This window comes from Pongo pygmaeus, chromosome 5 (genome assembly GCF_028885625.2).
Source record: "Pongo pygmaeus isolate AG05252 chromosome 5, NHGRI_mPonPyg2-v2.0_pri, whole genome shotgun sequence".
Classification (NCBI taxonomy): domain Eukaryota; kingdom Metazoa; phylum Chordata; class Mammalia; order Primates; family Hominidae; genus Pongo; species Pongo pygmaeus.
Genome location: NC_072378.2, coordinates 1,032,104 through 1,057,833, shown reverse-complemented (window position 1 = coordinate 1,057,833; position 25,730 = coordinate 1,032,104). Strand labels below are relative to the sequence as shown.

The 25,730-nt window shown below is 43.4% G+C and overlaps 1 long non-coding RNA gene and 1 other non-coding gene across 2 annotated transcripts in view; one reads left to right on the top strand and one right to left on the bottom strand.

Annotated features, from left to right (window-relative positions):
* The window catches only part of LOC134739680 (uncharacterized), an 83,046-nt gene that overhangs the window by 2,678 nt on the left and 54,638 nt on the right, over positions 1-25,730 (top strand). Inside the window, exon 2 of the long non-coding RNA XR_010126548.1 lies at positions 14,256-14,920. This is a non-coding gene — a long non-coding RNA (uncharacterized LOC134739680). The remainder of the gene's footprint in view (positions 1-14,255; positions 14,921-25,730) is intronic.
* On the bottom strand, positions 4,915-5,017 carry LOC129039794 (small nucleolar RNA U13). The gene has a single exon (XR_008503492.1). It is a non-coding gene; the product is annotated as a small nucleolar RNA U13 (small nucleolar RNA).

Below are 25,730 nucleotides of genomic sequence, written 5' to 3'. Positions count from 1 at the left end.
GCTGGTGTCTCAGTGGCATGCCTTCTCTTTCTTCATTCATCAGAGTGCTCTTAGCTGCTCTTCCAGATGGTCTATAATCTGGGCTCACTTCAGAAGGAATTTCTCCCAAGGCCCCGCCTCATCCACCTATACGTATTCTCCTGCCCCATAAACAAACCACCTGGTGCTTGGTTGGCTGACCAGAATCCTTTGAGGTGTCTTTGGAGAGTTTTCTGACTTCTCATTCCTTGCCGATGCACCGTCCTGTGTAGGCTCCTCCCCGGCCCTAGATGGCAGCCTGGCACCCAGGACCTCTCAGTGTCTCTGGACACTGGCAGGCATGGCCGGGCTGAGCATGTTCAATACCGTTGTGGACAGGTTGTGTCGCACTTTCTTGGTATCTGCCATCAGCACTCAGCCTCAGCTTCTTCCCCATTGTGGTTGTGGTTAATCCACCTGAGAGTCACCTCGGCCAGCATTTGGAACGGGAGGTAGCGACCTCCACACCAGCACAGATGGCATCCAGGCTATCTCAGAAATCCTCAGAGATGCCTGGAGCAACATTAAATTAGAGCTGAAAGGACCTTGGAGATAATAAATTCCAACCCCATCATTTTCCACATGAGGAAAATAAAACTTCCCTCAGAATCCCCACACCTGCCTCCTGCCCAAAGCTTTGATCCTCCTAACAGCCCCAGGTATTTATCGTGGAAGCCAGCACTGGCACCCAGGTATTCTGCTTTCTAGCCCACAGTTGTGTCCTCAAGCCTTGCTTCCATCCTGACCTAAAGCTGTCACTGTCAATGGCAAGGGTTAAATGCATCCCATCCGCACATGGAAGAGATCGCTCCTGTGACTCCTGAAGCGTTTCCCCAGTTCAAGCACACAGCTTCAGTCTTATCCTGATTGAATCTTGGCCAGCTCACTTTCAACTAAGCCCCTAGTTCAGCCAGGCAGGAAATGACCTCATCAGGAGTGGATGAAAGGCAGCGTGACTGCTGAGCAGAGGAGGTTGGCTGATGGAGCAAGACAGAGGCTTCCTAACAGGACAAGTTATTGGCTCTGGGAAACGATGTCAAATTCCCAATGACACAAAGAGGGACAGGATGTCTATATATCCATCCACAAACACTGAAAACCTTGGTTACTTTTTTCCTTCAAATTAGTTACTCATACTCCCCATTCCTTATAGCATACCTTTCATTCCTTCTGGATGTAGAATGGCACAAGAGACAACTGATTTTCATCTAACTAGCCATTTGGGAAGATAATTAGAAAATAATGTTTGGGGAAGTAGCATATAGAATTAATTTTTGACATATGTTTACAGAGCATGAACTGTGAGCCTGACTGTTTTATGTGCTTGGTGGATAAGTTCACAAACAAAATAAAGACCTCTACCCTTATGGATATATACTTTTTAAGAGATGGAGTCTCCCTCTGTCACCCAGGTTGGAGTGCAGTGGTATGATCATAACTCACTGCAGCCTCAAATCCTAGGGATCAAGTGATTCTCCTGCCTCAGCCTCCTGAGTAGCTGGGATTGCAAGTGGGAGTCACTGTGCCTGGCTCCTCATGGAGTCATGATTTTTCTGATTTGATCTTGCTTGAGACATCTCCATACCATTTCTGTGAGACCTGGTGGTATGAAATCGATAAGATTGTGCAGTTGGGCACTTCTCATCCATAACTGGTCATTGTATTCATATGTTCTCATGCTGCTATGAAGAAATACCCAAGTCTGGTAATTTAAAAAGAAAAGAGGTTAATTGACTCACAGTTCTGCCTGAGTAGGGAGGCCCCAGGAAACTTACAATCATGATAGGAGGCACCTCTTCACAGGGCAGCAGGAGAGAAAGAGTGCCAGCAGGGGAAATGCCAGACGCTTATAAAACCATCAGGTCTCATGAGAACTCTGTCACTATCACGAGAACAGCATAGGGGAAACCACCCCCATGATTCAATTACCTCCCGGCAGGTCTCTCCCACGACTCGTGGGGATTATGGGGATTACAATTCAAGATGAGATTTGGGTGAGGACACAGCCAAACCATATCAGTCACTGTTGGTGATGCTTGGTTCTCTCTGGTGTCTCTGAGATTTATGATGAGCAATGGACAAATGAACCAGGAGCAAGTGCAAGGCGCATGTTCTTCAGAGCTTCACCGTCTACCTAGGACATCGTGGACCAGACTTCTAGACTGAAATGGAAAGGTTGTGCTGGTATTGCAGAAAGATTACAGATGAGGACCCCAAAAGCCCATCATAAAGTAAAATACCAAGAAGTCTTGTGTTTTATATTCAAATTTCCTGCAAATTAGGCATAGTCCTGTAAGTCATCCATACTTCAATATTAAAAACACTGGACTTGCTCTTAAAGTGAAAGAACATTTCTTAACACCCCTTCCCCTAAATCTTCAAGTGAAACTTGCTCTAAAAAGATGTTCTAGGTATATTGTATAGATTCAAATCTCCTGGTTTACCTGTGCTTATCTATAGAAGTAAAGCCTATTCTAATTGGAGAAGCATGGATGTCTGAATCTTTTACAAGATCAAATTCTGGGCACCAAAGTGAAGGGAGGTCTGGGTGAGAGTCATTATTCAACTTCGTCTGCTAGTTGTGTTGCCCCTGGTTCTGCCTGGGTTAGCCTGAGTTCTCAGGATGTGTTCATCGTATAGGCAAAGGTGGAAGAAGCAAAAATTTAGAGCAGTGAAGATAAATGAAATCCAATTATTTATCTTCTCAATATTCCAGCCTTCACTTACAACCTTTAGCTGTTAATTAGATATTTTACAAAAGTCTGTTTATTTTAAAGGCCCAAATGTTTGAAGACTATAAGGTCACTGTCAGTATATTTCTGGAGAAGAAATGTTTGTCTCTTGTCTTCAAGGTTGATGTTTATTAGTTTTCCCATCCAAAGACTAGGTCTGATGCCAACAAATCAGACTTTTTTTTCCTGCATCTATGATCAAGCACTTGAACATCTCCCTACGAATGTGGATGCGCCCTGGGTTAGAATTGTTTTCTGCTGTGAGCCAAGGCTGAGTTCCAGCTCTCATTTACCCGCAAGGAGGAGAGGGATGCAAAGGATTGTCAGTGGTGGAGAAGATGCCACTTTTTTGGCTGTTTTCCACAGCATTCAGATTCATATCTGAGTTCAACATGCTTTGTATGTTTTCCCCACATGCTGGGACAGGCCTGTTTTTAAAGACAAGGTTGAAGAGTGGAGAGAAGAGGCTTGTTTATGCACATGGTCATCAGTACAGCACAATCTGTCTCCAAAATGGGGAAGGTCCCCTCACTAGGGATGAGCTTCAGCTTTGGTCTGTCTCCTGATTCTCAACTACCTGATTTTCCACTCTCATCCCCCAATCTTGGACCTGTCCTTTAACTGAAAGAAAGACACCCTTTTCCACCCTTTTGATGTTTTATCTGAATCCTTGGCAAAAGTATAGCTTATAATTTTTTAATTAAGATGCCTGTGTTTGAGAAGGTGGTGACAGCTGAACTCCAGGCTCATCTGGTTTATCACATGCTCCAGGACAGGTTTGGGTCTGGGTTTCAATCAGGTCATAACATGAAGTCAGGATCTGTGATCACTGCATTATTCACAGGAGCAGAGGCTTGTGGAAATAAAGGGAGGCACTCCAGTCCCCAGTACACCCAGTGTCTTTTCACTCTGTCATTGGACGGAAATTTCTCCCCACTGGATCGGGACTTGAAGATTTCGTGAGACTTTTTGCTGACCTTGCAAGAGATCGCCTTTCTCTTTGGCACCCTGAATATTTTGACTCACTTGGACAAATAATTCAGAGTATTTACAGATACCACTTGACAGGGCATTTGCCAATACTTAGGCAAACTTTGGTTTGGTATAACTGGTGGGCTGTTGTGCAAAGCCAGGAGGGTAGCGGCAGCTTTACCATAAGTTCCCGACCAAGGAGCAGTAACTCATTAACTCTTTCACAACTTTTTCATTTTAGCTCCTGTTGAGTGGTAGGCAGCATAGTCCTGTGGGGTTGAGACTAGAGTCAGCTAAGTTTGATTGGGACAAGGATTGTGAAGTCTGAGCCTGAGGCTCTCAGTGGAAGAGTCAGGCACAACACAGTAGAGAGAGGTCAAAGTCAGCCGCGGAACAAAAGGAGAGGACTGCAAAGAACAAACTTATTTTGGAGAGAGATGTGGTGTGCATTAGTAGGCATGGCCGAGAGTTCCCAGAGGCTGAGGCCATCCCTTTAAGGACTGAAACCATAATGTCAGCTGTTGTTGATGTGCATGTCCTACACACTGTTAAATATTGCTAAGCTTTGGGAGGAAATGCTGGCCTCATCATATGTCACAGTCAACCCGGGGCAGTCTCTGTTTATGCTGATGGTCCCAAGCTCATTATTAACAGCACCGCTTTCATTCTCAAAAGTCTACTTGTTTGGAAAGTGCCTGGTATGATCACACCAGATAAGGAAAGTGGATGTTGCTACTTTTTTAAAACATATCAGAGATACCTCAAGCTTTGAGGTGCTCCTCTCCCAACTTTAAGGCTCTCTTAAAATATCTTTTTATATCTTTAATATGCTCACATTTTTCTCCACCTTCTTGAACATATGGAATGTAGTTATAACTGTTTTGATGTCCTTGTCTACTAACTCCTGCATTTATGTTATTTCTGGGTCTGTTTATGTTGATCAGTTTCCCTCCCGCTCATTGTCCATTTTGTTCCCTTGCTACTTTGCATGTCTGGTAATTTTTGAGTGGATGGCCAGACGTAATTTTTATCTTGTTGGATGTCAGATATTTTTGTATTCTTTTAAATATTCTTGGTCTTTGTTCTGGGACATACTTAAGTTGCTTGGAAACAGTTAATCTTTTTGAAGTTTGCTTTCAAGCATGGTTAGATGGAACCAGAGCAGCTTTTGGTGCAGGGATTTTTTTTTCCAAGTCAGATGGGTGATGTGCCGACATCATAACGAGGTTTGAGGGAGGCACATCTCACACATGAGCAAAAAACCCAATCATCACACTTATGAACCACAAAAGAACCTGGTCTAGGGGTACTTTTTTCCTTTTGAGGGCACGACCATGTATTACAAGATTTCTCCACTCTGCTATGGGGACATCAAAGTTCCTTGCCCCCTAGCTCAGGGATGATTCCACCCACTCACTCCTGGTGGGTGCAGCTTCTTCACATCCACACCCTGACCAGTACTCAGCTGAAGAGTAGAGGAACCCCCTTTCCATCTCCAGACTCTCCTTCTATGCAGGACTCTCTGTGAAGCTCTCTTTCCTCCATTACTCTCCTCTACGGGGTTAGCCAGAGTGTCATCCCTGAATTCTCACTTGTGTCCATAAACCAGTAGGCTTTGTTTAGGTTCTATCTTTTTGCACCATCACTTAACTGAAAACGCTGTCCACCTGGTAAGCCGGGCCATCTCAGGGCTCACCTTGCTTGTTCCCCCTTTTCTCAGGAATCACTGTCCTCTGCTGCCTCTTGTCCACTGTCTGAAATTATTTAAAATTATTTCCATTTGTTGTTGTTGTTTAAGGTAAGAGGGTGAATCTGATCCATGTTACTCCATCATGGCCAGAAGTGCAAGTCCTGAGTATTGGGCTGTTTCAGCTTCTGTATCTTTGGGACTAATACATTCTCTTCTCTAATTTCAGTGTCAATGTATCTTTTCTCTCTGCACTGGTTTTGCTAATGGTCAACACCTTAGCTGCTATTGCCTTAGATCCTCTTCTTTACCATCTTCTGTTGTTCTCTTCACTTGTTTAGTTCTTGTCTAGTTTTTCCTCTCATTCTTCCCAGCTTTTGCACAAGGTGGCTGGTCCTCCACAGATACCACCATCTGTGGGATCAGACCATAAATTTCTTTTTAGCAGATCCCACTGACAGTCCTTGGCTTCCACCTTCCAAATGTCCACATTTTTTGCCTGCATTTGTTTTTGCAACAGTGTTCTGCCACTGCAGCTTCACCAGCAAAACAGCTATGGCCAGCCTGTCTGTCTGTCTGTCTGTCTATCTATCTATCTATCTATCTATCCATCCATCCATCTATCTTTCTATCATCTATGTATTGCCTATCTATTTAATCTATTATCTATCTATCATCTATCTATCACCTGTCTATCATTTATCTATCCATTGTCTATTTATCAATCATCTATTTATTCTATTTTATCTCTGTATCTATCATCTATTGTCTATCATTTATCCATCATTTATCCATCAACTATTTATTCTATTTTATCTCTGTATCTATCATCTATTGTCTATCATTTATCCATCATCTATTTATCAATCATGTATCTATTCAATTTCATCTATCATCTGTCTATCCATCATCTACTTATCAATCATCTATTTATTCTATCTTATCTATCTATCCATCCACTGCCTATCTTTCCATCCATCCATTTATCCATTATGTATTTATCTTTCATGATTATTATTTTTACCCCTACTTCTTCTCTGGCTGAAATTGTTGTGCATGGAGGAAAGCTCCAGCAGGCTGGTGTCACTTTTTGTCAAGAGTTATCACCAGAGTGCAGTGCAGGGTGTGCCCATTTTCCCCAAGGCTTTATGCCAGACGCTGTTAGACCTGGGATATTTACGGATTAGTTTACCCTTCAGTTGATGAATCCATTTTTCCCTTTAGGCAATTAAATATTTCAGTTATGATCTTTATGTTATTTAAATCATTGCGATCAGGCTTCCTTTTATTCCTCTTAGTTCCCTGTTGAAGTCACAAACTCTGAAAACATAATAGATCATCTGTCTGTCACAATTGTTAACATAATAGATCATCTGTGTCTCACAACTGTTAAATGTGCCTATAAACAAACTCTCCCCAACATATGGTGTCCCTTTTTGCTTTCCTTTCTTCTTTTCTAGATTAATTCATTCCACAAACTTTTATTGACCACCTATTATTGCATGGACTCTACTAGGTGATAGATACAAAGATGAGTAATCCATGTCTGTCTTTTGGGATGCTAGCTTTGAAGATGATCACAACACAATATGGTAAGTACCACAACAGAGGGGCAGAGGTGAGCACAGGGTGCCACGAGAGGAAGGAGATGGGGGCCGAGTCTACATTTTCTAGAAGCGACTTTACCTTATATAGGAGTGTGGAGGGGTTAGCAGGGAAAGAGTGTGAAAGATGTGGGAAGATAAGCACAGAGATGAGAGTGAAGGCCATTTGCGATGAAGTACAGAGTTTGCTTTGACTAGATTGTGGAGGCACAGGGTAGGAAGGACAAGGGTCAAAAATGGAGAGGTGGGCGGGTAACAGGTCATGAAGGATCTTATATGCATGTGAAGACTTTTGGACTTTATGCAGAAGTGTCTAGAGTCAATGAGGTGAAAGGACCAGATTAGAGTGGAAAATGGATTATGTTGGAACAAGACTAGAGAAAGAATAGCTGAGGGACTTGGTGTACTTGGTTTAATTCAGGTGAGAAACAATGATGAACTAAAGGCACCACTGCTGGGTGGAGAGAGAGAGAAAGGGAGAAAGATGAAATCAGGAAATATGCAAAGGCAAACCTGAGAGAACTCAGTTGTAGAGGGGAGAAGATAGAGAGGAGTCCAAGTCTGAGGTGACCCTTGGGTCTCCAGCACGAATGGCTGTAAGAATACCTGGGCTATTCACTGGAATAGTGGATATTAAAGAAATAATGTATTTGGACTACAAGATTATGAGCTAGATTTTGGATATTTTTGATATATTGAATTTGACCTCTTTGTGACATGTAACTGGAGCCATCTGAAAGCTAATTGGATATATGGTTTTGCAGCTCAGTAGAGACTTTGGGAGTGATATAGCAGTCTTCAGCTTATAAAGGATAAGTCTAAAGGATGGTGGAGACTTGGGGTGGAGGTAGGTCACTCTCATGCACAAAATTGCACTTGCAGCCTATAATTACGTGCTTTCCAGACCTTTACTGTCTTATTTTCTTTTTCTAAAGAGTTATGAAAACATGACTTCTGGCATTGTCTGTCTTTGTCATTACATCTGGTAGCTATAAGAATATTTAACAATGAATTAAACAATTTTTACATTTATACTTTCAACCTGCATATCTGCATTTTTTTCTACCGGCTAAGGAGAAAGAAGGGTGTGCAAACTACAGTCCTGCATAAGACTGCATGAGGCGCTGCACCGCACCCCTGCACACTCGGCTCCTCTAGTGGAAACGTGGAGGCCCAGTTATACAAGTGGCCCTCACTGGCTTGTTGGGTGTTTTAGTTTTTACCCCGTAACATTGAACTTTGTTACACAGAATGTCCTGTGATTTCCCAACACAGTAGGTATCTTCCTGAGTTTCTCGACTGTAGTTTCATATTGGTCAGAATTCCTCTGTTGGCCAAGCTTAATCTTACACATTGATTGTTTTACTGACCTATTGATGTGAAGGTGGAGTTTTGGGACTTTACTCAGGTTTCTCAGTGCAGCGGTAGAATATGACCTTGGAGGTCAGACAGATCTGGGGTTGATCCCAGCTCTGTGACAGACTAGCTCTGTGATGAAAGAAAGTCTTTAACCTCTCTGAGGCTGAATTTCTATAGCTAAAAATCAAGGAAGAAATAAGGTTGTCATAGGGTTGTTGCAGAATGTGATGATACATGTAAAGTGCTCAGAACAGAGACTGAAACCTGCAGAAGAGCTTAATGAGCTGGTCATTGTCGATGTCATTTCTGAGTATTTACTCTGTGCTCTGGGGGTCAGTTTTGCTCAGTTCAACTAGCACTTAGTGAGAACCTTGTGCTTTGTATGGGGCTTGCATTGGCATTCCTCCTTGGGGGTGGAGGGAAGCACATTCTAAGTTTTCAGAAATGAATTAATATCCTCAAAGAATTTACCCTAAAGCTAAATTGCCATTATTTCCTACTTTACATTTCCTGTGGTACCCACCCCCTTCCTCCATCCAAAGGAAATATTTTAAAAGGATTTCCCAATCTTCTTTGGACTTTGGGAGACTTTTGGTCTACGGTGATGAGGCTTTCCCACTCCACGTTGCCATCTGGAATTCTTTGTTCAGGCTTTGGCCAGAAAAAAACACCACCACCACCACCAACACACTAACTTAGGAAAATAACATTTGGCAGGAACTTGGCAACAATAACCCTTTGTTGCCAGAATCCTTGTTCACAGTGTGGGTGGCTCAGATGGCACTTAATTAAATGTATTTCCCTATAAATTCTCACAGTGTGCTTATTTTCACTGATGTCTAATAACCACCCTATCTCTAAAGCAACCAAATTTCACAGCCTGCAAAACAGGGAAATCAGCCTGTATAAATAACATATTGCTTTTGTTAGTACTCAGCCATATTCCTCATCATTCTGAGTGACAATGGACTTATCTGTTATTTTTCCCACTGAATGCTTTGTCATTCAGTATTTTCCTACTACCTGGAGTGACTATATAATAAAAATAATACCTACTATTTTCAGTGTCAACTGTGAGTCATGCACTGTACTGGGCATGTATTCATTATCTCAATTAATCTTCACCAGTCTTTGAGACAGGTACCAATATTCTCATCTAAAAGATGGGAAAAAATACAGTGACTCCATCTCCACAAAAAAATTTTTAAAACAATTTAGCCACGTGTGTGGCACACACTTATAGTTCCTGCTACTTTGGAGGCTGAAGCCGGAGGATCACTTAAGCCCAGGAGGTTGAGGCTGCAATAGCTGTGATCGCACCACTGCACTCCAGCCTGGGAAACAGAGCAACGCCCTGTCTCACACACAAAAAAAGGAAAAAATGAGGAAAAGAAGCCTGAAAAAGGTTAACTATTTTGCCCAAGAACATACCACTGGGCTGGGAGTGATGGGCTTGGCCAACATGGCAAAAACACGTCTCTACTAAAAAATACAAAAATTAGCCGGATGTGTTAGCAGACATCTGTTGTCCCAGCTACTTGGGAGGCTAAGGCAGGGAGAATTGCTTGAACCTGTGAGGTGGAAGTTGCAGTAAGCCGAGATTGCACCACTGCACTCCAGCCTGGGTGACAGAACAAGACTCCGTCTCAAAAAAAAAAAAAAAGAATGGACAACTGGGAACTGATGGATTCGAAGAGTGATCTGAAAAATCTATTTGATGCCCAAACCCACGATGGTTTTTTACACTCTACAAACTTTATTAAGAAAGGTGCTGATTACATTTTTAGATGCAGTCTGAACATACTCCCTTGGAGTTTCTCTGTCCCTCACAGGATTCAGGAGTGGAATCAGGAATGTAATTAGGAACACAATGTGGAGGGAAGGTTAAGGCCTGTCCCTTTCTTCTTCAGCTGCTGCGTGGTGCCAGGTAAAATATTTAAATTAGTTTTTCTCATGTTTTTGAATTAGCCATGAAGTTTACTTATGTAGAGACATTTCTTAGGCACAGCATTTTATATTTTGATGACAAAGGTAAAGTTGGCTGAAAGCTGTGAATTGGAACAAGGAAAAACCTGATAGGCATTGGTTGATTGTTCTTAAAAATAATTCATTGTTTCTTATCTTGTGTATTTCCTTGCAGGTCTGTAACTTAGTGGGAAAGGGCATATACATTAGCAAAAAAATGTATGACACAAATAATGTTTTTAATGTACGTTTACAATTTTGTCTGCTATACTCTATGTCAATAAATTTAACTAAAATGCGTTATTTTGCCTTCACTTTATAAGATATTTTTCCAGATCTAGAATTTGGCACCAGCCTGGCCAACCTGGCAAAACCCCGTCTCTACTAAAAATACAAAAATTAGCTGGGCATGGTGGTGCGCACCTGTAATTCCAGCTACTTGGGAGGTTGAGGCAGGAGAATCGCTTGAACCTGGGAGGCGGAGGTTGCAGTGAGCCAAGATTGTGCCACTGCTCTCCAGCCTGGGTGGCAGAGCAAGACTCTGTCTCATTAAAAAAAAAAAAAAAAAAAAAGAATTTGGCAATTACTTTCAGCATTTTAAAGATGCCATCCTATTGTCTTCTGGATTCCACTGTTTCTTCTGGAAGATCAGCTATCGGCATAATTGTTGCTCCTTTGAGTATGATGTGTCCTTCTCTCTGGCTGCCTCCAGCCCTCGCCCTCGGCTGTTTTGAAGATTCTCCTGTGTTTTTTATTTTCAGCATGTGTGCCCATGAGGTTTTCAGCAAGATGTCGCTGTGATGTATCTCAATGCGTATTTTTTGCCTTCTGAATTTATTCTGCTTTAATCTTGTAGAGCTTCGTAAATCTGCAGATTAATGTTTTTAGCATTTTGGGCACATTTCTGGCCAGTGCCTCTGTAAGTATTGTTTGTGTCCCTTTATTCCCCAGCCCCTTTTCCTAGAATTCTAATGACCTGTACATTAGACCTTATCACCGTGGCTTATGTTTTTCAATCTGTGTATTCACTTATTTGTGGTTTCTTTTTCTCCAAATTTTTTGCTTCTCCAGTTCTGAAGCCTCAGTAGTCCCAGATTCAAGGTTTTGGAGTGAAGCCTCCTGAACACTGAGTCTCTGCCTTTGTGTTAGTGTTGCTTGGGAAATAGCAGATGCTCGAAGGGGAGAAGCAAGGAATGACATTGGAAGTCTCTGCCGTTGTGTTAGAGTGTTGCTTGGGCAATAGCAGATGCTTGAAGGGGAGAAGCAAGGAATGACACTGGACTCATCTGTGGGGGGCTTTTGCTCCGGCATCGTTGCCCCTCCAGTACTGGCTGACTTGGTTATTCTCTGTTGTCTTCCAACAACGTGTTTTTTATTTTGTGCAGCTTTTGTAGTTAGGATGTAGTGCAGGATGGTTGGATTGATGCACGTCACTCCATCAGAGCCAGAAATGGAAGTTCTGTGTTAATAAGTTTGAGTTAGAAGTTCCATTTCTTTTCTTTGGTCTCATTTTTCCTAGTCAGATAATGAAATACATATTACAGAGGCCATAGTACTGAAATTAAAATTTAAAAAACTGGATTTTCATTCCAGAATCAATGGAAAATTGCTTTGCAATGATGAGCCTTCTGGTTTCAATTTCTTTGTCTGTAAAATGGGCACGATCTCATCTACATCATTATCAGGGCTATTGTTTTTTTTAAAAAAGAGGAAGAGTGTTTTTTTTTTTTTTCCTGATAAAATGCTCTCATTATTCTTCCTCATTCTTTTGTAAGTTAGCTCCACGGGGAACTGAGAAATGAATTCTTAACTAAAAACCTTACAGTAAGAGCCGGCGGCAGCAGTCATGCTTACGCTGTGTCATGCCCCTGTTTACCACCTCCCCACCCTCAAAGAACATGGGGAAGAAGGGCAAGCAGATGCTAACTCAGTGTGCAGCCAGAGTCGGAGTGCAGCGGGGGTTCAATTTGTAATACCCGTACAGGCCTGAGTCTGCACAGCATTCGGAAGAGATTTCAGGTATTTTCTAAGAGGAAAGAGAAATGCGTGTGTTCACAGAGGTGACTCTTACCTATGGGGAACACCTGCGCCCATTTCAGAAAACCACAGCGTTATGAGAGTGGATACGTGCCTGTTAATTTGAGCACTGCTAAGTACATAAATAGATGAGCCGTTAATGTACACAGCTTGGTCGTCTCAGTAAGCCAAAATTGAGTCAACCTTTTTCCAGGTTAACCTAATCTAAAAATAACACTTTCATCTCTTATTAATAGGCTAGTTGTTATCTAATGTTTTGCTGTGGGTTCAGGGTTCCAGAATAAATCATGCTTTGATTATAGGGTGGATGAAGTTAATGTTGACTCATTCAGGATGAGGCTGGGCAGAGCTGTGGCCTGTCCCAAGTCTCATCTAAGACAGAACTCATCAAATCCTAGGTCTTGTTTATGTCATGCAGGAGAGGTACAGAAATGCTTGTATTTTATCTGGCAAGAGGCACAGTGTGGCTGGAGCAGGGGAGGGAGAAAAGCATCTAAAAAATATTCTTTCTTGCTTTAATCCTAGTAAGAGATTTTGTCCCATTATTAATCCAAGTTATGAACTAGAAGGATTAACCCCAGGGGCAGGTCACATCTTAGGTTCACTGGTCCTCCATTCACTGAAAAACCTCTCCAGGTTCAAGGTCTCTACTTTGTTTCCACCTTGACAAGGTCTTGTGGACTTTTTTTTTTTTTTTTTTTTTTTTTTTGAGACGGAGCCTCACTCTATTGCCCAGGCTGGAGTGCAGTGGCGCGATCTTAGCTCACTGCAACCTCTGCTGCCCAGGGTTGAGCAATCCTCCTGCCTCAGCCTCCCTAGTAGCTGGGATTACAGGTGCCTGCCACGGTGCCCAGCTAATTTTCCCATTTTCAGTAGAGATGGGGTTTCACCATCTTGGCCAGGCTGGTCTTGAACTTCTGACCTTGTGATCCACCCGCCTCAGCCTCCCAAAGTACTGGGATTACAGGCATGAGCCACCGCTCCCAGCCCTTTTTTGGGGTTTTAATAGACATTTCAGAGTATCTAAGTTACTGTCATTTTATTTTGAAATTACGCAGGTAAGAAAGAGAGCAGGAAGCAGCCCCAACAGTGGCCCGGCTTGGCCTCAGGCAGGGAGGCATGCTGTATAGGACATGAGACATCTAGGGATCAGGTGGTCTTGTCATCCACTCAGCAGTGGGTGACACTTTCTACACTGAGCTCCAGCGTCATGGTCAAGAGCTCCCTGATGTCTCTGCTTCTTAATCTCCTGCTACTGCTGCCAGACAGCTCCCTATTCTTAAATCATTCTCTAAACACATATTAACTGAACACCTACCCATGAGCCCATGATGGCTCCGGGTACCTGGGATTCACAGGCACACATCCAAGTTGGTGTTCTTTCTGCAGTGTGCTTCTGCTTGCTAATAACCTCTGAGGTTCATGGGTTCTGTCCACTGCCTTTGCTGTGTTTCTCAACTGTCTGCCTCTACATGTAGCACAAACACCCCAACCCAGAGCATGTGGTGGTTCCTGCCAGTCTGTCATCTGTATTAAGCACTCATATTGAGTGGAGCTCTTATTCCAGGCTCCCTTCTGGATCATACTTGGGCCAGACACCAATATTTGGTCTAGTTCACTGTGGCCAAGACAGCAAGATCTCCAAAGTAATTATGGTGACTTATACCTAAGGAGACCCTGACCAGGAGGCTCTGAGGGTGAGAGGTGACGGGTGCTCTCCAGAAAGTGTCCATGTACACCATACATAGCTTGTCCAGCATGGTAGTGATTGTTATCCAGACAATATAGAGCCAAGAATGTATCATAATATGGAACCATCCCACCTATGTATCTGAACTGAGCAAACAAATTTAAAAAGTTAAATATCCAACTCTCTTTTAGGTTCCCTTCTGACAACAGCAAGGGCTTCTAATGTGAATGAGGCTCAGGGGAATCTGCTAGTCATCTCTGGCTTCCCTGGCACCATGCAAAGACATGCTCCTGTAGAAGAGAATATTGAAAGCCATCCAGACCCCAGCTGTAGCAGCACTGAATGCCAGAATGGTTTTCTCATGGAGAATTCCTGAAGGACCTCCTATTGAGCTCACCTGAGTGACATGGAAGGATGACATGTGGGACAAGCGGAGTGAAGCCTGGGGTGGTGAGAACACTGCAGGCATCCAGTGGATTCCTTTAAAGCAGGTTGCTCAACTGTGGTCCTGTTGACAGTTTGGGCTGGGTGATTCTCCACTGTGGGGCCTAACCTGGATGTTGTAGGATGGTTGGTGGCATCTCTGGCCCCCACCCACTAGGTGCCGGGAACATCCAGTGCTCATCCCCAATGTCTCCAGACACTGCCCAGGGTCCGAGTGCCATCACTTTCAACTGAGAATCACTGCTTAGAGGGAAGCAATTTGTGAATGAGAAGCATGTATGCTGTGACTCACAATTTCAAACCAATGAAGTTCAACCTCAGACTGCTGCAAAAAAAAGTACTCCCCACTCACCAACAGTCAACAAACAACAAGAAAAATGACCAAAAAGTACGATTGAAAAGCCTCCACCAGGTGCAAAGAGTTTATTACCTACCTGTGTTAGTTTGCTATGATTCTTAAAGTCAGGACAATTATGGGGGTCTTGAATAAGGATTGTCAGTTAAGGTTGAATATATTTTAACATAACTACTGAGACACTCTTTGAGGGGACACTTTTCTTTTTTTTTAATTACACTTTAAGTTCTAGGGTACACGTGCACAACGTGCAGGTTTGTTACATATGTATACATGTGCCATGTTGGTGTGCTGTACCCATTAACTCATCATTTACGTTAGGTATGTCTCCTAATGCTATCCCTCCCCCCTCCCCCCACCCCATGTCAGGCCCTGTTGTTTGATGTTCCCCTTCCTGTGTCCATATGTTCTCATTGTTCAATTCCCACCTATGAGTGAGAACATGTGGTGTTTGGTTTTCTGTCCCTTGCGATAGTTTGCTGAGAATGATGGTTTCTAGCTTCATCCATGTCCCTACAAAGGACATGCACTCATCCTTTTTTATGGCTGCATAGTATTCCACGGTGTATATGTGCCACATTTTCTTAATCCAGTCTATCATTGATGGACATTTGGGTTGGTTCCAAGTCTTTGCTATTGTGAATAGTGCCGCAATGAACATACGTGTGCATGTGTCTTTATAGCAGCATGATTTATAATCCTTTGGGTATATACCCAGTAATGGGATGGCTGGGTCAAATGGTATTTCTAGTTCTAGAGGGGACACTTTTCTACCTTTTGTTTTCTCATTCACTGTTTTAATTTACTTAATCTCATTCAGCCAAATCTCGTGTATTTGCTAGTAAACTGTGTACTGAGTGAATTATTTGCAGCATTATTTAAGACCCTGAATTAACATTATCTAACATGTTTGGAAGCAGGGCAGCCTTCAAATCTCTGGTTAATGTGATTTCAGGAAAACATAGATAGGTTCATAGTGTTTTACAGACCAGAGTGGGTCAAAATTGAGGAAGAAAATCTGCTACCAGAAATCTGTGCAATTAAGGAAGCTGCCTGTGACTGACTGCAGAAAAGCTCTCACCACATGGGACAGGGAACATATGAGCTGGACGAAAACCTAGGGAAAATAGATTCTGGATTTCTCATGTGGGTGGGGCTGAGCAGGAGGGATACTTGGGCTTGTAGGGAGCCAGGAGCTCTGGAGAGGGGACGGAGGCAGAAAGAGCAACCCTTGGATGTGGAATTTGGGTGGGCTGTGGCTGTGAGTGAGCATGTGGAGCCTGGAACAGAGGTTCCTGTAACCAGTCCCCCTTGCAAGAGAGCTGGGTTTGTCGGGGGAAACCAGAGTCTATTTTCCTTCATCTACCTCTCCCACGCCAGGAAGCAGAGCAAGATCATGCGTGTAACCCTGCAACTAGACCCCTGGGCTGTGTCTTACCCATTTTTCATCCTCTGTACCTAGCACGGTGCCTGGCACAGAGGAGGCACTCAGGGGGCGCTGGACTGAACCCAGTGGCTTCAGAACAGCTCCCGGAAGAAGCTGGAGTGACTCCATTCAAAGGGCACTGGAAAGATGCCTGGAGTCCTTTTCTACCCAGGCGCAAGCCTTTTCTTTATTACCCAACTCTGTTGCCTGAGGTAAAGCAATAGCATGACTGAATGTCTTTCACATTAGAGTGTAATTTATCGACATCAGCCGCAGCCTTTGATCTCACCAAGCTGCGAAAGGAGAGAAGTGATGAGGCATACAATGTGTACGAGGTGAGTGAGGTGTACGTGGGCTGCAGCAGCTGAAGGGAGGGAAGGGCCAGGAGGCAGCTGGTGTAGACAGACTGTTCCAGTTGGGACTTGGAGGCCCTTGGCCAGCAGATACAACCCAGGAGGAGAGATCTGAGACTTGGTCTTGCCATGGTGGGCCATGTTTTAGTATTGTCTGTATTATCTGCTGGGGATAACAGAGCTTCCTGCAGGCTCCTTGAGAAGTGCTTGTGAACCTCTCTATAGTCGAGGCTTGTGGGCCGTCTTGCTATGCCCTAAGCCTGGATCCGCTTGCAGGTTGCTCTCAGATGAACTTGAGTGATGGCCTGTCTTTTGTGGGTCTGCTTTTCGGGACATGAACGCCAAGAAATGATTGTTCTGGACTGCATTTGTTTTGTTCAATGAATGAAGACTTGGACCTTGTTTTTCTTGACTGTCACTGTCTCAAAGGTTTTAATCAAAGGCTATTTGGAAATCATGCCAGCTAATTAATGTTGATGAGGCAACAAGGGTGACTCTTTCTTAGTGCCTTAAACCTTTCACCTGAAACACAAACATGCCACACTGGAGCTTTAATTGTCAAGGAAGATGAAAAGTATACCAAACCATTTGCTGGGCAAAGGCCTCCTGTTGATATAGGCAGCAGGAACCCACAGGCTTGTGCAATGCAGGCTTGTAGCTGCAGATCCATTTCTCCCCAGCCACGCTGCCCCATTGAAAGTGGGTAAGTGATGCGTCTGATCTCTAGCAAGCTCCACCGGGAGAGCACTAAAATCTTAGCCAAGTAGCTTGGTCTCTCCATTGTTTTCATGGAAAGCCCTACTAAAAATCAGACTGCACAGAGTTCCTTTCTTGAATCAAAACTTGCAAGAGAAAGATGAAATAAGATTCAAATGTGTGTTTTGTTTCCTACACTTGGGTACTTATTTGTTCATGGATTTATAAAGGGCCCCTCTTTCATTTAGCCAACGACATTTATTTAGAAACTAACATGTGCCAGAGACTGCAGATAAAAAGATGTGAATCCTGCAAAAAAGGGGCATGCAGTCCAGGATTAGAAACAAATAGCAGACGATCACAAAACAGTGTTATAAGTGCTTTGACAGGTGGCACTGTTAGTACCACTTTGTGAGGCACTTAACTCAAAGGGGTAAGGATGAGAAGTAAGAATTAAGGAAGAGGTGTGCTTGTGTTTAAAAATATTCCAATATATATGTCTTGAAATGTGGGTCATGGCTCAGATCAAAACTAGTAGGTTGATATTGGTGCCAGCCATATTCATTTGCTAAGAACCTGGATGTGTTCAGGCGGCAGTAATTCTACCTCTAACCCAGTTCCTGTGCTCGGCTAACAATGTTGTCTGTCTAATCTTTATAATGCATCTTTTTCTCTTATCATTTTGTGGATGATGAGATTATCCAATGCTGATGTTAACTACTTTCAACGTAAGCCATTTTCTGGTTTGGTACATGAGTGTCTTGTTAACTATCTGCATTTATGCAATATAAATCAATTTATTTTGAGTCTTGTAGTTGGCCTGTGAGGTAATTTAGATAGGAGTTGAACTGATTCACCCTGAGCTATCAGCAAAAGAAAGGATTTGGTAAGTAAATTAATAGCTAAATAAAATTACTGGAATTTTAAAAGTTTAAAACTTTTAAGCAGAATCCATTGTTTAAAGTATTTTTAAACTTGACAAGTATCCATTTACTTTCAAAAGAATTAAATGAAATTAAAGAGATATTTTCCTAAAGAGATATTAATATTAGACATAAATATGGTCATGCATCACTTAATGATAGGGATACACCTGAGATATGTGTTGTTCGGTGATTTCATCATTGTGGGAACATCAGAGTGAACTTACACAAACCTAGGAAGTAGAGTCTATTACATGCCTAGACTCAATGGTAGAGCCTATAGTTCCCAGGCTACAAAGCTGTACAGCATGTTACTGTACTGAATACAGTATTAAATCTAGTTCTATAGGAATTTCTTGAATGTAGTAAAGTTGAATATCTTAAAACAATTCTGTAATTAAGACGAGTTGCCAAATCATATATAATAGTGTAAATTAAGGCCATTTTAACTTTTTTGTTGAGATGTTAATGTCAACAAAATGGTTCAAATGAAGGTCTTGAGTTGGTTGATGTAACAGGATCGTTCCCAAACTTTCTAAGGACATGAACCCTTTTGAAAATCTGATGAAAGACGTGGGTAGACTTCTCAAAAAATACATGTATTACAGAACTTACCACACTGTTTTTAATAGTTTCTGACTCCCCAGCAGCCTCTCATGATGTTAAAGCAAGTCCTCTTGACCTAATGCAATAGTGCAGTTCACTTCAGATAGAGCAGTTTCTCATCTCTCCATTGTTTTCATGGAAAGCCTTACTAAAAATCCAACTGCTCTTCAGTTTAATTAGATCCCATTTGTCAATTTTGGCTTTTGTTGCCATTGCTTTGGTGTTTTATTCATGAAGTCTTTGCCCATGCCTATGTCCTGAATGGTATTGCCTAGGTTTTCTTCTAGGGTTTTTATGGTTTTAGGTCATATGTTAAGCCTTTAATCCATCTTGAGTTAATTTTTGTATAAGATGTAAAGAAGGGGTCCAGTTTCAGTTTTCTACATATGGCTAGCCAGTTTTCCCAACACCATTTATTAAATAGGTAATCCTTTCCCCATGGCTTGTTTTTGTCTAATTAAACTAAAGAGCTTCTGCACAGAAAAATAAACTATCATCAGAGTGAACAGACAGTCACAGAATGGGAGAATTTTTTTGCAATCTACTCATCTGACAAAGGGCTAATATCCAGAATCTACAAGGAACTTAAACAAATTTACAAGAAAAAAAACAACCCCATCAAAAAGTGGGCAAAGGACATGAACAGACACTTCTCAAAAGAAGACATTTATGCAGCCAACAAACATATGAAAAAAAGCTCATCATCACTGCTCATTAGAGAAATGCAAATCAAAACCACAATGAGATACCATCTCATGCCAGTTAGAATGGCAATTATTAAAAAGTCAGGAAACAACAGATGCTGGAGAGGATGTGGAGAAATAGGAATGCTTTTACACTGTTGGTGGGAGTGTAAATTAGTTCAACCATTGTGGAAGACAGTATGGCAATTCCTCAAGGATCTAGAACCAGAAATACCATTTGACCCAGCAATCCCATTAATGGGTATATACCCAAAGGACTATAAATCATTCTACTGTAAAGACACATGTACACGTATATTTATTGCAGCACTGTTCACAATAGCAAAGACTTGAAACCAATCCAAATGCCCATCAATGATAAACTATGTAAAGAAAATGTGGCACATATACACCATGGAATACTATGCAGCCATAAAAAAGAATGCATTTATGTCCTTTGCAGGGACATGGATGAAGCTGGAAACCATCATTCTCAGCAAACTAACACAGGAACAGAAAACCAAACACTGCATGTTCTCACTCATAAGTGGGAGTTGAACAATGAGAACACATGGACACAGGAAGGGGAACATCACACATTGGAGTCTTTTGGGGGGTGGGAGGCTAGGGGAGGGATAGCATTAGGAGATATACCTAATGTAAATTATGGGTTGATGGGTGCAGCAAACCACCATGGCACATGTCTACCTATGTATAAAACCTGCATGTTCTGCACATGTATCCCAGAATTTAAAGTATGAAAAGAAAAAATCAGACTGCACAGGGTTCCTTTCCTGGATCAAAACTTGCAAGAGAAAGATGAAATAAGATTCAAAGGTGTGTTTTGTTTCCTACACTTTGATATTTGTTCGTGGGTTTATAAAGGACCCCCCTTTCATGTAGCCAGCAACATTTATTTAGAAGCTAACATTTAGAAGCTATGAAATTAAAAGAATTCTTCCACACACAGCTCAGGCAAGGAGCCAGTTTATGAAAAATCCAACAAACAAAGGCATTTTGTAAACTTAAAATATAGAAAAATAAATCTAATTAGCCATCTCAAAAGAAGTTTTGATACATCAGCTCTTTTGTTGTATGTACATGGAGTGTACATGGAATCTACATATGGGATACATATGGGTTGTATATATGGAATATACACATGTACATTTCCAAAGTATAGTTTATGTTTTTCCTGTACTCTCATAATCAATATGGCTTAAAAATTATATACCTGATCAAATATGCAAAGACCAGGCCGGGAGCCGTGGCTCACGCCTGTAATCCCAGCACTTTGGGAGGCTCAGGTGGGTGGATCACAAGGTCGGGAGATCGAGACCAACCTGGCCAACAGGATGGCCAGCAGAAACCCCGTCTCTACTAAAATACAAAAAATTAGCTGGGTGCGGTGGCATGCACCTGTAGTCCCAGCTACTCGGGAGGTTGATGCAGGAGAATTGCTTGAACCCAGGAGGCAGAGGTTGTAGTGAGCCAAGATTGAGCTACTGTACTCCAGCCTGGCAACAGAGCAAGACTCTGTCTGAAAAAAAAAACTATATATACACATATATATATACACACGTATATATATATACACACGTATATATATATATATGCAAATACCAAAACATGTATCATAATCAATATGGCTTAAAAACTTTGTACCTGATCAAATCTGCAAATACCAGAATGTATATCAAATATGTCTGTCTGTGGCCCAATCTTTATCGTTTTGTAAAACTTATCAAACAACAACTTGAGTGTGGACTCACCAACTTCCTAGGCACTTTCCCTCCCATCTTGGAATGGTTCCTGCTTATGTTGAGGACTTCAGTTTTCACTTCGGGCTTTGACATTTGTACAGGCTATTATTTTTCCTTAGTGAAGTTCGAAGCTGTATGGGTAGAGGCAGAAAGAAATGTCAAAGTGTGATCACTTACATGGCAGGTAGGACCTCTTTGCTTTTGAGAGATTTCTGTTATCTGATTATTGGGACCAGACTTCACCCAATGGTGGGATACCTTCCCTTAGAAAGTTGTAGGCTGGGTGCGGTGGCTCACACCTGTAATCCCAGCAGTTTGGGAGGCCGAGGTGGGCGGATCACCTGAGGTTGGAAGTTCAAGACCAGCCTGACCAACATGGAGAAACCCTGTCTCTACCAAAAATACAAAATTAGCCAGGCGTGGTGGTGCATGCCTGTAATCCCAGCTACTCGGAAGGCTGAGGCCGGAGAATTGCTTGAACCTGGGAGGCAGAGGTTGTGGTGAGCTGAGATCGCACCATTGCACCCCAGCCTGGGCAATAAGGGTGAAACTCTGTCTCAAAAAAAATAATAATAATAAAAATAAAGAAAGTTGTAAAGTTGGGATGGGCCATGAATGCAGTAGATGAGAGATGGAAGCACGGATGCCTTTCCTCATTTCTTTAGTGTGTGTGTTGGATTATTAGGTAAAAGCAAATGGTGCCAGGGATGCTGCCCCTGGACAGACCTGGGCAGCAAAATGAACCATGGTCCAGAAGCCCTGACCTGCCTCAAGTCTCCCTGTCTCCTCAATTCAAACCTAGGGTGCACCACTGCTCACTGAGGAGTATGTGGAAGGTCCCAGGATGGTGCCCCTTACCTTCAGACAACCGTGTACTCCCTCCTCTTATCTAAACCTCTGGCAGAAGTAGCACATGAACAGTGAATTTTCAGGCAGAAAGGGGGACGTGAGAGGCCTTGGCAATGTGCCAGTACCCGGAAGCACTTGAGGCCGTCTTCCATCCTTCGTAGAGTCAGAGGCTTCTGGCTGCATGAAGATGCTGTCACTGCTGGTGGCATGATCCATGTTGATGTCGCTGATGAGACCCAGATTCTCAGCCCAGATCCCTACCCAACACCTGTGACACTGCCTGGGGCTGGCACTGTTGTCCCTGCATGAGAATCGGTCCCTCCTAGCTTCCGTGTTCTTTCGTTTTCGGCTCTCTGTGCCTCGGCCGTTGAACACAGACAAGTGAGGTAACTGGGATCCCTGGTTTCATTTGTTTATACCCTGCCTACTTCAAGATGGAAAGAGGCCACTCATAATAGAAGCACAGATGCAGTAAGAACAAGGTTTGGTAATACAGATGAAGGGCCAAAAGCCAACAGTATGATGGGGAGGGATTTCTCTTTATGGACAGAGATAAGTACATCAGAGCTGGAAGGAAAGCAGTCCCCCAGCATACAGAGATTTTTCTCTGTTCTTTTTTCCCCTCCTGTCTTCACCTCTTCTCTGCTTTCTTTGCCTTTCCCTTTTTAAAAATTTCAGACCACACATGTTATAGTTAGAAGGAGTTCAGAGATGGTTTTGTCTGACTCCCCCATTTGACGAATGAGGTATCCGAGGCCTGGAAGAGGTATCCAGTTGTCCCAGGGTTCTTAGGCGAGAGCTCAGGTCTCCTGAGGGGCCATCCTGAACCCATGGAGAGAGGGCTTTAGGCTGCTTGACCAGTATCTCTCTAGCTGCCCTGTATTTTCAGCTGAGCAGCCCATAGGAACTGGGATGGCATGAGGCTCTGACCCTGGAGCCCTGCCCATGGAGCACCCTGGAGCTGCAGGGACTGCCAGAGCTTGGGGGCCTCCAGGCTTGTGCGGGGCTCCTCTCTCTGGACCCATCCAGCCACTCTGCATTTGCTGTTCCTGCTGCCACCCTGGTGTCTTTTTTCATAGGCCCCACAGCTATTTTTCTGGCCTCCATGGTCCTCAGAGGTGAGTGGCAGCTCTCTGTGCCACTGCCACTGCCAGACCCAAGGTGTTGTTCTTCCTGTAGCCCACCCATAGTCAGCCATCTCCCCCCAGGCCCCTCCCAGGCCAGGGGCTGAAGCCTGCTGGGTGCAGACAGGTTGGGGTGAGCTCCACACCCCATCAGCAATTGTATCGGAATGAACCTTACCTTCTGTCACCCCGGCTGTACTTCTAAGACCATTAGTACCACACGTCTCCCTTCTCCTGAGCCTTTCTCTGGGGCTCCGTGTGCCGCGGGCCTGAGTAGGAAAGTCACGGCCGCTTCCCAGCTGTGTGACCCGGGGACACACATGGCTCTGTGTGTCTGTCCTCTCATCTGTAAAGTGGGGCGATCACAGTACCACCTCATGGGTTGTCCTGAGGATTAAATGGGTGAGTTGGTCTGGAGCACTCTCAGCAGTGTCTGGCAGTGGCAGTCACGACACATTCGCTAGGATCTCTGTGTTCAAATGGTGTGCGTGGGGGTGTGTCTTGGAGGAGACCGTCAGTAAGTGGGTTTGTTATAGGAAGACATCTAGCCTCTGTTTGCGTCATTTTCCTCATGTGTAAACTGAGAATACAAATTCTGCCCTCCTCACGGTGTTATTACATGTATCTTCACATGAAGCCTGTAGAACGGCCCTTAGCAAGTAGGGTTAAATAAATGTTTGCTGTCATTGTTTTGGTTGTAATTCATTAATTACTCAGTTATCGTTAGAAACCTGATCTTGTGTGCATGAGGCTTTCTTGCTCACAGGTAATCCATGGATGCAAATACATTTATAAGGTGGAGTTATAGTTGAAACTTTGCATCTAAGACCTAAATACAAAACGATATTTTGTTGAAGGAGTGAAAGTTTAACTCCAGGGCAGAATCCAAGCCCTAGACTCTTGCCCAAATTCATTCGGAAAAGTGTGGATTTAAAACATTTTTTATTCTGGGCTGGGCATGGTGGTGCATATGCCTGTGATCCCAGCACTTTGGGAGGCCGAGATGGGAGGATTGCTTGAGCCCGGGAGGTCCAGGCTTGAGGCAGCTGTGAGCATGCCAGAGCCACAGAGCGAGACCTTGCCTCTAAAAACAAAAAACAAAACCCCCAAAATTTGTATTTGGATACAGTACTGTATTAGGTTCAGTATTGTATTCAATATTGCTATTGTATCAAGTTACCACACATTTAGTGGCTTAAAACAAGACAAATTTGTTCTCTTACAGTTTTGTTCTCTTACCGTTCTGGAGGACAAAAGTCTGAAGTCAAGTTGTGGGCAGGGCTGGCTCCCTCTGGAGGTGTCCAGAGAGAACCTGTTCCCTTGCCTTGTCCAGCTTCTAGAGGTGCCTGCACCCCTTGGCTCTCAGCCCCTTCCTCACATCACCCTGACCCCGTTTCGTCCTTGCTGCTCCTTCTCTGATTTTCTCCCTCCTGCCTTCTTCTTATAAGGACCTTGTGGTAACCTGTGGGGCTCCCTGGATCATCCAGGACCATCTCCCCCATCTCCAGACCCTTCACTGCATCCCATGTGTGAAGTTCCTTTTGTCATAGAAGGTGACATGCACGGGTTCTGAAGATTAGAACATGGGCATCCTTGGGTGGGGAGGGCATTATTCAGCCTCCACAGACACTGAGGGTGCACCTTGACGATGTCTCTTCCAGATTGTCCCTGAAAACATAAATATTCCTGCAATGGGTGAAACTCTTCTGTTCCTTGGTCAGTGTAAGATTTTCATTCTCCTGGTTTGCTCAGGAGAGTTCTAAATCATGCCTGTTGCCCTGGTATAATTGCCTTATTTATTTATTTAATTCATTACCACTCTCCCCAGCTACTGGGTGGGTCCAGCCTGCCTGGAGTTGCTCTTCTGACCTCTTTCTGCTCTTCCTCTGCACACAAGGATGGCACAGGCTTCCACAGAGCCCTTGGTGTTAGCCCTTGCGATGTGTGCCTTTCCCCTCGAGTTGGATCCATTCCCAGTGAGGCCCCACCAGAGAAATTCTCATTCCATCAATCTGCCGGTCAGGCACACGCAGGGGCTGGTTTTGTTTGCCCAAGGCTGGATTGCAGTCACAAAGTTGTTGAGACCAGTGTTCCTCTTTGGATACACTTTTCTTGTCAGAGAGCACCTTTATTAACTTTCAAAGCAGAGTTACCATTTCCCAAGATGAATTCATTTCAGACAGAGTATCACGGGAAGCAATAACTGTCTGGGCTCTCCTTTTCAAGGGCAGCGGAGGGGAGAGCTGGGGCAGCTTTCGGGATTACAGAGATCGAGAATTGGTTCATTTTATGGCAAGTGTCAAATGGAGATCATACCCCCTTAAATATTTGAGGGCATGGCTGGCGCACATTGCCTTCAAGGCTGCTAGATCTAAGATCTTGGATTCTATACCAGCTTGCTCTGCTCTCAGAGATGTCAGCCGACCGTGGAGATAGGCCATAGG